The sequence below is a fragment of the Trichosurus vulpecula genome, chromosome 1 (assembly GCF_011100635.1).
Source record: "Trichosurus vulpecula isolate mTriVul1 chromosome 1, mTriVul1.pri, whole genome shotgun sequence".
NCBI classification, from domain to species: domain Eukaryota; kingdom Metazoa; phylum Chordata; class Mammalia; order Diprotodontia; family Phalangeridae; genus Trichosurus; species Trichosurus vulpecula.
In genome coordinates, this window is record NC_050573.1 from 248016210 (window position 1) to 248030362 (window position 14153).

Genomic DNA, 14153 nt, shown 5'->3' on the forward strand with positions numbered 1-14153 from the left:
TCCCTTGACCCTGTCCCTTTTCAAAAGTGTTTGCTTTTGATTACCTGCTCCCCCAATCTGCCCTCCCTTCTATAATCCCCCCTCTCTTACTCCCTTTCCCCCTACTTTCCTGTGGGGTAAGATATCCAATTGAGTGTGTATGTTATTCCCTCCTTAAATCAAATCCAATGAGAGCAAGATTAACTCATTCCCCCTCCCTGTCCCCTCTTCTCTTCCAATAGAACTGCTTTTTCTTGCCACTTTTATGTGAGATAATTTACCTCATTCTATCTCTCCCTTTCTCCTTCTCCTAATATATTCCTCTCTCACCCCTTGATTTTGATTTATTTTTTAAGCTACCATCCCTTCACATTCAACTCACCCTGTGCCCTCTGTCTATATATATATATATATATATATATAGCCTTCAACTACCCTAATACTTAGAAAGGTCTCATGAGTTACAAATATCATCTTTCCATGTGGGGATGTAAACAAAATGGTTCAACTTTAGTAGTTCCCTCATGATTTCTCTTTCCTGATTACGTTTTCATGCTTCTCTTGATTCTTGCATTTAAAAGTCAAATTTTCAATTCAGCTCTGGTCTTTTCATTGAGAAAGCTTGAAAGTTCTCTATTTTATTGAAAATCCATATTTTACCTTGGAGTATTATACTCAGTTATTCTGGGTTGGTGATGCGTGGTTTTAATCCTAGCTCCTTTGGCCTCTGGAATATCATCTTCAAAGCCCTTCATGCCCCTAATGTAGAAGCTGCTAGATCTTGTGTTATCCTGATTGTGTTTCCGCAGTACTCAAATTGTTTCTTTCTGACTGCTAGCAGTATTTTCTCCTTGACCTGGGAACTCTGGAATTTGGCTACACTATTCCTAGGAGTTTTCTTTTTGGGATCTTTTTCAAGAGGCAATCAATGGATATTTCCAATTTCTATTTTACCCTCTGATTCTAGAATATCAGGGCAGTTTTCCTTGATAATTTCTTGAAAGATGATGTCCAGGTTCTTTTTTGATCATGGCTTTCAGGTAATCCAATAATTTTTAAATTATCTTTCCTGGATCTATTCTCCAGGTCAGTGGTTTTTCCCATGAGATATTTCACATTGTCTTCCATTTTTTCATTCTTTCGTTTCTGTTTTATAATTTCTTGATTTCTCACAAAGTCACTAGCTTCCACTTGCTCCAGTCTAATTTTTAAGGTGGTATTTTCTTCAGTGGTCTTTTGGACTGCCTTTTCCATTTGGCTAATTCTGCCTTTGACGGCATTCTTCTCCTCATTGGCTTTTTGGAGCTCTTTTGCCATTTGAGTTAGACTATTTTTAAGGTGTTATTGTCTTCAGTATTCTTTGGGGTTTCCTTTAGCAAGTCATTGACTAATTTTTCATGATTTTCTTGCATCACTCTCATTTTTCTTTCCAATTTTTCCTCTACTTCTCTTACTTGCTTTTCCAAATCTTTTTTGAGCTCTTCCTTGGCCTGAGACCAGTTCATATTTTTCTTGGAGGCTTTTGATGTAGGTAGGCTCTTTGACTTTGTTGACTTCTTCTGGCTGTATGGTATGATCTTCTTTGTCACCAAAAAAAAAAGATTCTATAATCAGAGTCTGAATGTGAGTCTGAGTCCTATTATGCTGCCTGCTCATGTTCCCAGCCAACTACTTGACCCTGAGCTTTTTGTCAGGGTATGGCTGCTTTTATAGTAGAGAGTACTTTGTCCCAAGCTTTAGGGGCCTTGTGCTGCTGTTTTCAGAGTTACTTCTACTCCTCAGTCACCACAACCTTTGCCACACCAGCACTCTACCTTCCCCAAGAACTTCCAACCAGGACAATGACCCAGATCCAAGCAGGGCAAAGCAAGAGAACCCTGCCTTTGCACCAGGAAAGCAATCCCTCCCCTCCCGCTGTGATCCGCCGCTTGATTCCTCCCACAGTGCGGGCCTGGGGCTGGAAGTAGCCACTGCTGGAGCTCTGGAAGCAGCCACTGGGACTTCCTGCTGCATCCATGCCACCTCCACTGCCCCCCAGGGCTGTGGCTTGACTGTGCACTTCTCTCACCCAGATCCAGCAGTTTTCCCACTAACCTACTCCATTGTCTTTGGTGTTTATGTGTTGAGAAGTCTGGTAACTACCACAGCTCAGTGATTCATGGCCCTGATGCCTGCTCTCCCTGACTCCCAGTTTAGTCTGTCCTGGCGCAGCTCATGCTGGGCTGCACTCTGCTCCCAGCACGTTGCAATTGACCCTTCCCAGTGACCATCCAAGCCATCTTGGGCTGGAGACTTGTTTCCCTCTGTCATTTCATGGCTTTTGTAGCTTTAGAATTTGCTCAGAGCCATTTTTTACAGGTGTTTGGAGGGATTTGGGGGAGCCATCTTGGCTCCGCCCTCCATCATTTTTCTTAAAGTTTTTGAAATTTGTATTCAGAAAGGCCAATTCATAGTTCCTCCAATTTTTACTGTGCCCATTATTTTTGGTCACATTTACTGATCTACAGGGCATGAGGTGGAAGTAAAGATTTCTTTCAGCTTGCATTTCTCTCACTATTAGTGACTTGGAAAATATTTTCATATGGTCATTTAGAATATGCACTTCTCCTTCTGAAAACATTTCACATCCTTTGACCACCTGCCTATTGGCTACTGATTTTTGGTAAGTTCTTGGTAGATGGGACAAATATTCCGGTTTTATGGCACCATATGGATGAAAATAGCAAATAACAAAGATTAAGTAACATTTGAAGTGATGTTGTGGAAAATACATGGTAGACCAAAAAAGATATAAAACAAAGGGTGAAGATAGGGTAATGTTTGAATATTATTGGTCAAGGTGACTTTCACCAGTCTAGTCCCTAGTCCTTTTCCTTCTTTCTCTATTCTGAAATAGAAGAACAAAGACCAGACTGTGGCTGTCTATATGGCAGGAGAAGCCACCTGACAGGAGCAAAATGAAAACCACTCATGCTACCTCCAAGTAGGGAGAATATAGAACAAAGCAAGTGAAGGAGCAGTGTGGTGCTATCACACAGGGATATCATTGCTGATGTAAAGTTCAAATAGAGTTCCATATAGTTAGTGGTATAAAAATAAATGTCTTCCTTTAAAATAAACCAAGGCCTTATTGAACATCAGGGAAGTGAAACAACATATAATAGTAGCAGGCTGGTATGGGAACAAGATGGAAAAGATCAGAAGTTGTTTGGGATTCAGAGGGATATCTCTCTACTTCAGGTATACCTTTTCTTCTTTTCCATATGGATTTTGCAAGAAAATGCCAAAGGGAACTAAGGTTTATAAAGAACGGTCAATTCATGGAGTATTATACACAAAAGGACAGTTCAGTTGGGCTGTTTCATCATTTTAAAACTTAGAATTTTCATTAACCCTACTTAATAAGTGACTTTGTTACTATTGTTGTTATATATTAAACATGTTGAATTAGATGATTGTAGGAAATTATTCGATTGGGTTATTACTGAATGGAAAAAAAATCTTAACAGAAAGAAATTCATCCATCAGTAACTGAAATGAGGGTATGAATGATAGGACAATATAATTCTGAGACCTACTTAGCCTAGCAATATGAAAACTACCCTTATTTGTCGGTACTTCAAAGGTTCATGATGTCATTAGTGTGTGATGCTCTTTATTGATACTGATTGGAAACTCCTACTTTATTTTATTCTATTCTTATTTGTTAAGGACCTCCTATATGAAAGGTACCCATTTTAGTCATGGGAGATACAAAGACAATTTTTTTTAAAGTCTATTCCTTAGAAGATGATTTAATGAGTTTCTGGGGATAAAAATTGTTAGCTGGTGTCCAGTTTCTGATAAGAGTCTCCAATCTGATCTAGTCTCCAATCTGGATGATAATTACAAAAGCCATTCCTAGTCCCATCCAGAAAAACCTTTACAATTAATCAGTTATTCAACAGATGTTTATGTCCAGCATGGCAGAACTTTCTGGAGCTTGCATTACACTAATATAATCTTTGAAAATTCAGAGTTTCCTCCATGCTATGATGAGGGAATAGAGAATGATATTAATAGATCATTTAAGCCATATTTATAGGAATATATTCAGGATTGCTGAAGACAATATTTCTCATTTTCTTCTATGTTATTGCTAATTGGTATCATTTGAGAATATAATACATTCGTTATATTGGATAAGATGGATTTTTTGGAGTAAATATGACAAACCAACTCTTGCTGATTTTTCATAATTCAATGTTTCTCTTGCCTTCTGGTATTTTTTTTTTTGTTTGTTGGTTTCTTTTGTACCACACTTACGATGACAGAATATTGGCTAGTAATGGCCAGAAATAAATATGGAGTGTTCCGAAAGTCTTAATGCACCTTTAAGCTTTAATAGTTTAAAGCTGAACTGACTTTTTGAAGCCTTTGTATTGATAATGAATTTCATTTGTCTTAATGCAATGTAAAAAAAATTTGGAAGAGTAAGAAAGACTTTATGCTGAATTAAACTGAACAAGTCTTCCCCACACTGGGTGAGCAGGAATTTCTTGGAGTTGCAGAATTCTCAATCAGCAATCTAACCCATTAAATTATTCCCTGGAATTTACTTAATGGTATCCTTCTTGACCTAAAAATGTTAATATTTCTCTCTCAGTGACTTAGTGCCTATGAGTAAATTAAAAACTGTAGAGAAATAAACATGGTTTTCTGCCTTATATGATGTTGTGTCTGGGTATGTATATTTTGATAAAAAATCAGGATAGCATGTCAACTATGCATCCTCAATAAAATATGGCTTTTGTGGGTAAGTGAATAATTCTAAATTTGGTCCTACCATGCAATGAAATATTCCTTGTGCAGTGTCTGGAGTATTTGTGATATACAGCTCACTTTACCAAGTCTAATATTATTTCAGCCTAGAGGGACACAGGCTAAGGTGACCATCCTAGCCTTTGTGGAAAAAGAAAGATTTTCGTTGGCTGCTTGTTCAAAACATATTATGGTTAAACAGAGGCTTTTACTTTTAATGATGATAAAAATGACATTTTGAAAGCCAGAGTATAGGATGACCAAAATACAGAGAAGCCATACATTTGTTAAAATTATATCACTTAAATAAAATCAGTAAAGTTCTTCAGACATTATACTCACAGGTACATAATGGAGAAAACAGGAAAAAAATGAAGTTCATATTTTTGAGGCATTTTTACCACCATTTGAATCGATGTCAATATGGAGTCCTTCCACACTGCTATTTGGATATTTGGTCTTTTTAAAAGCATTTCCTTCCAGCAATAGAAGAAATACTGAAAATGATTCCTCTTTCATAATCTTTAGGAGAGAATGAGGTGAAGAAAGAGGGCACACTTTATTAGATTTTTTACCTGCTTCTTGGATTTGTGAGGAGTAGAAAGTGACTTAAAGGGCTTTAAAACTTGGAAGACCATCCCATTTTAGGGGAAAAAAGACAGTATTTCTAGCAAATAATAGTAATTTGAAACCTTGGATTTTAAGGATAAAAATAAACAGCTACCAAATCGAATTCCTATTCTTTCTTCTTCCATTGCCCTTTCTTTACACATTATAGATTCTAGGATAGAGAGTTTACTTTGCATCGAGTGTATATGGAAGGGCACTGAGTTTGAGTTCCTGAGAGATCTTGTCTGACTAAGATCTTCTGATTCATATGAAGAATATGTTCAAAACTTCACTGGAAATCCATGTGTGTTAGAGAATCTTTTTAAAGGATCTAGATAATTGAATTACTTGCCAATATCCTAGTGTAGATTTTTTTTGGTTTGTTTGTCTAAATGCTGATAAAATTAACCATGGATACATGAATGTAATAAAGCATATTTGTGTATCTCATCTCATCTCATCTCATCTCATCTCATCTCATCTCATCTCATCTCATCTGTCTATCTATCTATCTATCTACCATCTATTTATGATCTGTTATCTATTATCCATACATATATATCTATCCATCTATTACATATCTATCCAATATTAAAACATTCTTATAAACATATGCATATGTACATATATAGGTATCTAAAATGTAACATGCTTTATTTGCTTATTTAACAGCCTAATGTGTAATAGTAATTAGTCTGAATATCCATTATACAGAAAGCAAAAATACTTTGGTACTTTAATGATCAGGTTTTTAGAAGTGCATGTACTGTATAGTGATATATTGATGTGATGCACTTTTAAAACATTTTGGGCAGATACTTTAAGAGCCCTCTCAAAACCATAGCAGGAATATTCTTCATGCTTCCCTTTCCATTTTGATTGAAGGGACACTTTAACTAATCTGCATTTTTCAGCCACATTTGACTGCACTTCATGAGGCACTAAATCTCTTACACATTATGCAAATTTTCCTAAACTAGAGAACTCCTATTACCCTTTTAAGCAACTACTGAAATCAGAGTGCAAAATACCGGTATATTAACCTTTGATCACTCTGATGTCAGACATATAGAGGACACACAGATATGACAGCTCCCAGGTCAATTGTCAAGTGACTGTATCTATTGATTCTGGGACAAAGTGAAATGTGATTGGTTCAATTTGGCTATAAAGCTATGCACAATGTTGTCAAAGAAAGATACTACATATGTAAATATATGATTTACAAAAATTTCTACTTGAGGACTTACTTTATACTTAACAACTACTACCAGTATGAAAAGCATGGAAAGGGCAAGTCTGATAGGTGACCTCTATTCACGTGTAAAATGTTAAGTTCTTCTGAAGAAAATTACATGCAATAAAAATGGCATTACTTTTATCCATTGTGGGTCAATGTATATGGTGAGTGAATGAGTGAAAGAAAAAATGAATGTTATTTTGTAGAATGAACTAGATGGAATCAATGAAGAAATCATCTCAATAAGCAATATAAAGACATGAAAGTAATAGGGGAAAGAAAAAATCCAATGCTTGCTATTCTCCCCTTACTGTATTTAATATCCAAGAACCTTATCTATTACTGGAAAGAAAACTATTAGACATTTGTAGTTACTCCAATATATACTTCAGTGAAACCGTCACTTTTATTAGAAAAACAGTGAATTATACATTCATCAGATCCTTTGCTTTTTCCTTTACATTGCATATGCATGAGAATTTTTTTTTGGTCTCAAATCACATTTTCCTAGAAAATGAGAATGAAAGAATAAATGGGGTTATCAGTGCTTTTGGATCTATTAGTAGGGAGCTTTAGGTTATCAGTATAAAAGTTGGCTGTTTTCAAAAAGCAGGAAGAATCTCTGGAGGAAGAGGAAGGATAGAAAGTAGAAGTCATTCTAATTCCAGATAGGGGATTGTGGAGCCATACCATTGGAATGAAACAGGACCAAAGCTTTTTTGCCCTGACTTTGGAGAGAACATTCCAGATTTAGTTCTAGGGTGAAGAATAGGGGTAAGATAACAATACTACTGAAGCTCTAAATCTCCAGGAAGCTGAGAAGAGCTGGGGCCAGGAATTGTCTACTGGAGCTCTACCCAGAGATGAGCCTAGATTTATGTTGCCTAAACCCAAACCAGGTACCAAAGCTGGGAAATCCCAAGAGGACAATGATCAGACCATGTCCTTGATCAGACTGTCTAGAGTCTGCTAAAAGTTTGAGACTCACTGGCCTGAGTTACCCTGCTATTCTTGAAGAATAGAGTATACATATCTGGGGAATATAGTGGCAGGAAACCAGATAAAACTGGCCAGTATTATGCAAAGCCATGAAAGTCCTACTAGAAGTGCACAGCATAGCTCTAATACAAAGTCCCAATCTGGAGAGGTCAACTGGAAACATGAATAAATGTAAAAAGATAAAATGTAATGAGATCAGAGGTACATGAGGTTCACTCCCAGAAGAGGACAATGGCTTCCTCCTCTATAATATCTATAAGCAAAGATTCCAAGAAAAACATAGCTAGGCCATGATTTCATTTATAATTCCTGGAAGATATGAAGCAAGAGTTTTAAAAAAGAATTAAAAATTATAAGGAGATGAGAGTGCTACAGGAAAGAATTGGTAAAAGAATGAGTTATGGAGGACAGACAGAGAGAGAGAAGAACTTATCACAAGTGATAAAAAAATTATCCAAATAAAAAGGTCCCTGAAAATTAGAATGGACCAAATAGAATTTGATGACTCCATTAGACAATGAGAAATATTAAATAAAGTCAGAAAACAGAAATGAATAGAATAAAATGTAAGGTATCTGATATCAGAATAAATGAAATGCATGTAAATGCTTTACAAAAATTATACCACTATATACATGTTAATTATTATTAGCTATTATTACTAATTGCCTATCAGACATTTCAGACTGTATTTATTATAGACATCTCAAATTCAAACTATACAAACAGAACTCCTTTGGTTTTCCCTTTAAACTTACCTCTCTTCCAAACTTCCTTGTTACTGTTGAAGGTATCACACTCCTAGTCACCTAGGCTTATAACCTACATGTCATCCCTGACCTCTCATTCTCCCTCAGCCCACATTTCTAATCCATTACTAAATCTAGCTAGGAGTGCTGAGCCTGGAATCAGGAAGACCTGAAGCATCTCATTTCAAGTGCTTACTAGCTGTGCAACCTTAGACAAATCACTTAACCTGCCTGCCTCAGTTTCCTCAACTGTAAAATGGAAATAATAATAGCACATTATCTCCCAGGGTTGTTGTAAGGATGAAATGAGAAAATATTTATAAACTTCTTAGCACAGTGCCTGGCACATAGTAGGCATTTAATAAAAGCTTATATTCGTCCTTTCCTCAAAGTTCTCATATATATCCCCTTTGCTTCCCTCAGCCACTGCGCTAGTTCGTGTAGTTATCATCTCTTGCCTTATCTGTTGCAATAGCCTCCTATTTAGTCTCTTTACCTCTATCTTATATCTTCTTCCCTATCCAACCCATCCTCTACACAGTTGCCATTTAATTCGCATTAATAGAGGCCTAGTAAGTGAGCTGACACTCCAGCTCTTCCCTCCACCAGCCAAACCACATATGAAGTATTATGTTTAGTTCAATGTATCATATTTAAGACAAGATATTGATAAAATAGAGTACATCCAGAAAATGGTGGCCAGGACAGCAAGGGTACTTGGAATAATGCCATACAAGGATCAATTGAGAGGACTGGGCATGTTTTGTATGATACAGAGAAGGCTCGTGGGGCACATGATAGCTGTCTTCAAGTATATGGGTTGTTGTCACTTGGAAGAGGGATTTGATTTGTTCTGCATGGCTTTAGAAAATAGAATTGTCAACATTGGGTGAAAACTACAGAGAGACAGATTTTTGTTTAAAAAAGTTTTTGATATAAAAGTTTAGTTTTTGGTATGACAAATGACTTTCCAACCATTAGAACTATCCATATGTAGAATAGGCTACTGTGAGGAGCAGTGGGTTCATCATCATTAGAACGCTTCAATTACTGTAGAGGGGCGTGCACATTCAGGTTTGAGTTGGTATAGATAACTGAGATTATGAGATATTATGAGTTTACTGACAGCTCCAGCTTCAGCCCTTCCCTGTTTTGCTAATTCTTGAAGGCCGTGGGATCCAAATGTGGAAGTGCATGCCTATAATCTTTGCCATTGGTAGAGGCTAAGGCTTGTGGATCACTTGAGTTCAGGAAGTCTGAGCTGGAGTAGGGCTAAAGCTAATTGGGTGTTTACACTAAGTCCACACTAAACCTCATTATGTTGAGATTTCAAGTGTAGAGGGGCAATCAGGCTGCTTACAGAGGGGTTAACTGGCCCATATAAGAAATGCAATAGGCCAAAACTTTCATGCCTATCAGCAGTAGGATGCATATCAGGCCTGTGAGTGGCCATTACATTGACAGCTGTATCAACAATCCAGCTAGCAGCTTCTGTGGGTATGTGAGATCCACTAACAACCAGCACCCTGAAAGCTGCCAACACAGGTCCTTTTGATCTGCTTTACTTAAGGAAAGTAACATTAAGGGGTTAAACAATCTCATTTTAATCCAGCATACAAATAACATCCACCTAGTTCAGGGGGAAAAATCAGCACCCTAGATTACAGACCAAACACAATTTGTACTTTTCAACATCTGGGTGTACAGCCAGGGAGCTCATTAGAACAGCTGGCCCAGAGTCACACCCAACTCCTGCTGTGGCTCAGAGCTTCAAGCAAGAATGCTATCCTTTGCCCTCATATATCCGCTCAGGGGCTGGAGGGCCCTGACCTCGCCCAGGTTCGTGTGGAGAAGTTCCCCACACCCAATATCACATCAGATAGAAATCAATGGATCCCAATTGTCTCAGTGCTGAGAAGCACAAAAAACGTCCCACTTTATCTGCCCCATTCAAACAAAGGCCAGAATCATTAAAGGTCAACAGCAAAAAGTCCCCCTTAATTACTATTACAACAGCCTAGGAGAGAGAGGGAAACCTGTCTCAAAAAGGGCAGAAACTTAGAATTCTTGATCTATCTGCATTAGGGCAACACCATTATGGTGTTGGGAAACATTTGTATTATAGAGATTTCATTGCTCTTTTGTGTTGGATACCACCATTTCCATGAAAGAAATGTAAGAATTCCTCCAGGAGACATCTTAGCTATAGTACTTACCTGCTCGCCTTATGTCTCTGCCCAAACAATGACATATTTCCTGCTTCTTACTATTTACTTTTTTCACAAGGCACATCAAGGCCCATCTCTCTACCATGTGTCACCCACAGTCTGACAATGGCCCAGCGGAAAGAATGTTTGAGTGATAACCTTGCCTTTTCCTATATGACTATCTGAAACTTGCTGCAATTCCATTCATTTCTCTACTCAAACACGCCATTTTTGTCCACCTATGGATTTCACCATTGCTTGATCCCATCCCTCATATCTGTTACTATTAATCTAGCAGTGGACTGCTACCCCAAAAAGTCACATGGATGGAAATGCAAAAACATCCTATAGGTCTTTAAGACCCAGTTCAAATGCTAACATCAGAAATCCCCAGAGCTTAGTAAGTTGGAGAATGCTTTGGCTATTGATCAGAAACCTCCATTCCAGAACACTCTCAAAAAAGATAACAGGAGTATCAGGCCCTTCTCAATGTAGAGAACACGGTTGCTGTCTAGCTAAAGCTTTCTGACATCATATGGACCTACCTCATTAGTCACTTACTGTTCCAGAAGACCGTTGTTGCAGATCTTCATTATTTTACTCTGAGACAGCCTATAGAGCAGAATTGTGATTAGGATAAAGTGGAACCCTTACTCATGGGAAATCTAGTACTTCTTGATTGGGACAAACTACTGGACATATCTACACATGCATGGGCACACAATTATATGTATATATACAAATAAAGACAAGTATTATTGCCTTTAAATCATTAAAATGTCTTAAGCCTTAAAAAGGCACACTTTTACATATGTGAACAACAACAAAAGACAGTTCAGCAAACTACGACATAAACAATTGTCTGCAGTTTTACACACCCATATACTCCAACTTAGGAGGGGGAGGGAAGAAAGAAGTGAGAAAAGGAGCTGCCTCTATTTTCTTCTCAATATCATATGATTTAAAAAAAATATGGTGCTGGTACACAGAACTATGAGTAAAGTCACGCCTAATATAAAATTGCTCCAAATAATGTCATTATACATTAGCAGTGCTCCATTTGTTAGATATCACAGAGAGATGTTACTTATGTTATATAAATAGCTCACTGATAAGGTGGAATTTTTATTCTATCTGTAGAAGCCTTATTCACAAGGAAGAGGGGCCAAATGAATTGCTTCAATTATTTCCTTTGGGAATATAAACGGAAGAGAACAGGAAACAAAATCTTGGGTGCATTTTAAATTGGTATTCCAACCATTGTAAGTTAAAAGTCCCTGTAGCACTGGTTCACCAACTCCTCCCAGTTGTTAAAAGAAAGACAGGGGGAGGGGAGGAAGGCTGGGAGATTTTATGTGATGTAGTGGGAAGAATGATATTTTTGGAGTCAGAGAGCTGACTTTAAAATTCAGACTCTGCCACTTAATACCTGTATGATCTTTGGCAAGTCATTTAACTAGTCTCAGCTTGTTTCCTCATTGGTAAAATTAAAGGATTGGACTAGATGACCTCTAAGATCCTATCTAGTTCTCACTAGGACTTTAATTTTCTCATACTCTCTCATCCTGGGTAGAAGTGTAGTTTTAAATTGATCTTCATTTATGTGAATAGCTCTTTAACGAAGTATTACATGAGCTGTTCTAATTTTTCATTGGGGATAGATTAGAAGGAAATGGGCTAAAATTATTGCATCAGAGATTTAGGTTGGATAGGTAGAAGACTTTCTGGACAGTGAGGATGATTATTAAACATTTATATTAATTGCTTAGGGATGCTTTACTACCTTTTCCTTAGAAATTCTTATAAGATAGGAAAGTGAATTTGGCACTGATTTAAAAATAGTACAGACCAGTTGAGGGAAAATCATAAATAATGGAACTTACTAACCCAGTTATGATCAACTTGAAAACATAAACTACTTGAGAAAGAAATCCCTATTTGATAAGAACTTCTAGGAAAGTGGAAAGTAGTATGGCAGAAATTAGGCTTAGACTAACACTCTACACCATATCCCCCCAATAAATTCAAATAGACATACAATCTAAATATCAAACATCATACACTCTTTAAAAAAATTAGAAGAGAAGACAATCACATAGAATTGGGAGCAATGGGTGTATAGGCAATGATAAAAGATAAAATAAATACTTTTATTTCATGAAATTGAAATGTTTGCACAAACAAAATTAATGCATCTATGATAGAAATGGAAGCAGCTGATTGGGGAAAATTTTTTGTATTAAATATCTCTGATAAGGGTTTTATATCCAGATTATAGAAACTAGTAGAAATATCGAAGACTAAAAGCCATTCTTCACTAAACAAGTGGTTAAATGATATAAGAGATAATTCTGTGACAACTCTCTGAAAGATTCTCTAAATCACTAATAAGAAATGCAATATAAACAAACTTGAGTTTTCACCTTAAACTTAAATTGCCAAGATGATACAAGTTGAGACTAGTCAATGCTGGAGGGGTTGTGTAAACACAGGCATGCTAATGAATTGCTTGAACTGTGAATTAGTACAACCATTCTGGAAAGCAGTTTTAAATTATGAAATAAAATGACTAAAATACCTATTCCATTTGATTAATAATACAGTGCTAGACATATACCCCAAAGAAATCATTTATAAAGAAAGAATGGCTCTATACACATGAAAGTATTATAACAACAGTTTCTGTGGTTGCAAAGAACTGAAATCAAAGTAGACACACATTTGTTGGGGAATACATGAGAATGCACATGGATGTAATAGGATATTGCTGTCTTGTAAGAAACCAGGAGCATCAGCAGCAGCTAGCATCAAAATCATCATCATCATCATCATCATCATCCATCATAATCATCGTCCTTTATATGGTGTTAGGCACTCTCCTAAGCATCTCACACTTATTTCTCATTTCATCTTCACAACTCTAGGAAATAGGTGCTGTTATTATCTCCATTTGAGAGATGAGAAAACTGAGCCAGAGAGGTCAAGTGATGTGCCCAGTGTCACACAGCTAGTGTCTGAGGCCAGGTTGAAAGGATAAAAGCAAGAAATATGAAAAGACTTATATGAACTGATACAAAGCGAAGTAAGGAGAGTGAGGAAAACAATATACATGACTAACACCAAAATAACACCTAGAGTTTATATAGTCATTTAAGGTTTGCGAAATACCTTACTAATGTATATCATTCCATCATCCCCAAAACCCTGGGAGTCAGGTACTATCATTATTCCATTTGAGGGAGGTAGAGAAAGGTTAAATGGCTTGCCCAAGGTCACACAGCCACTAAATGTCTAAGGCTGGATTTGAACTCTTGTTTTTCTGACTCCAGGTCTTGTGCTCAATTGATTGTACTACCTAACTCAAAAAACAACAAAAACAACAAACCAATTGTGTTGGAGACACCTAAATCCATTTCAGTGGGAAAATAATTCTGGATATAATTGATTTTTTAGGTCTGAGGTATTAAAGAAATTAAAGCAATCATATTTGTAGCTTAAGGAAAGCTATAAATATGCAGACCAAATCCCCACAATTTTCCCTAGAACTATGACCATCCAAACTCCAAAAAT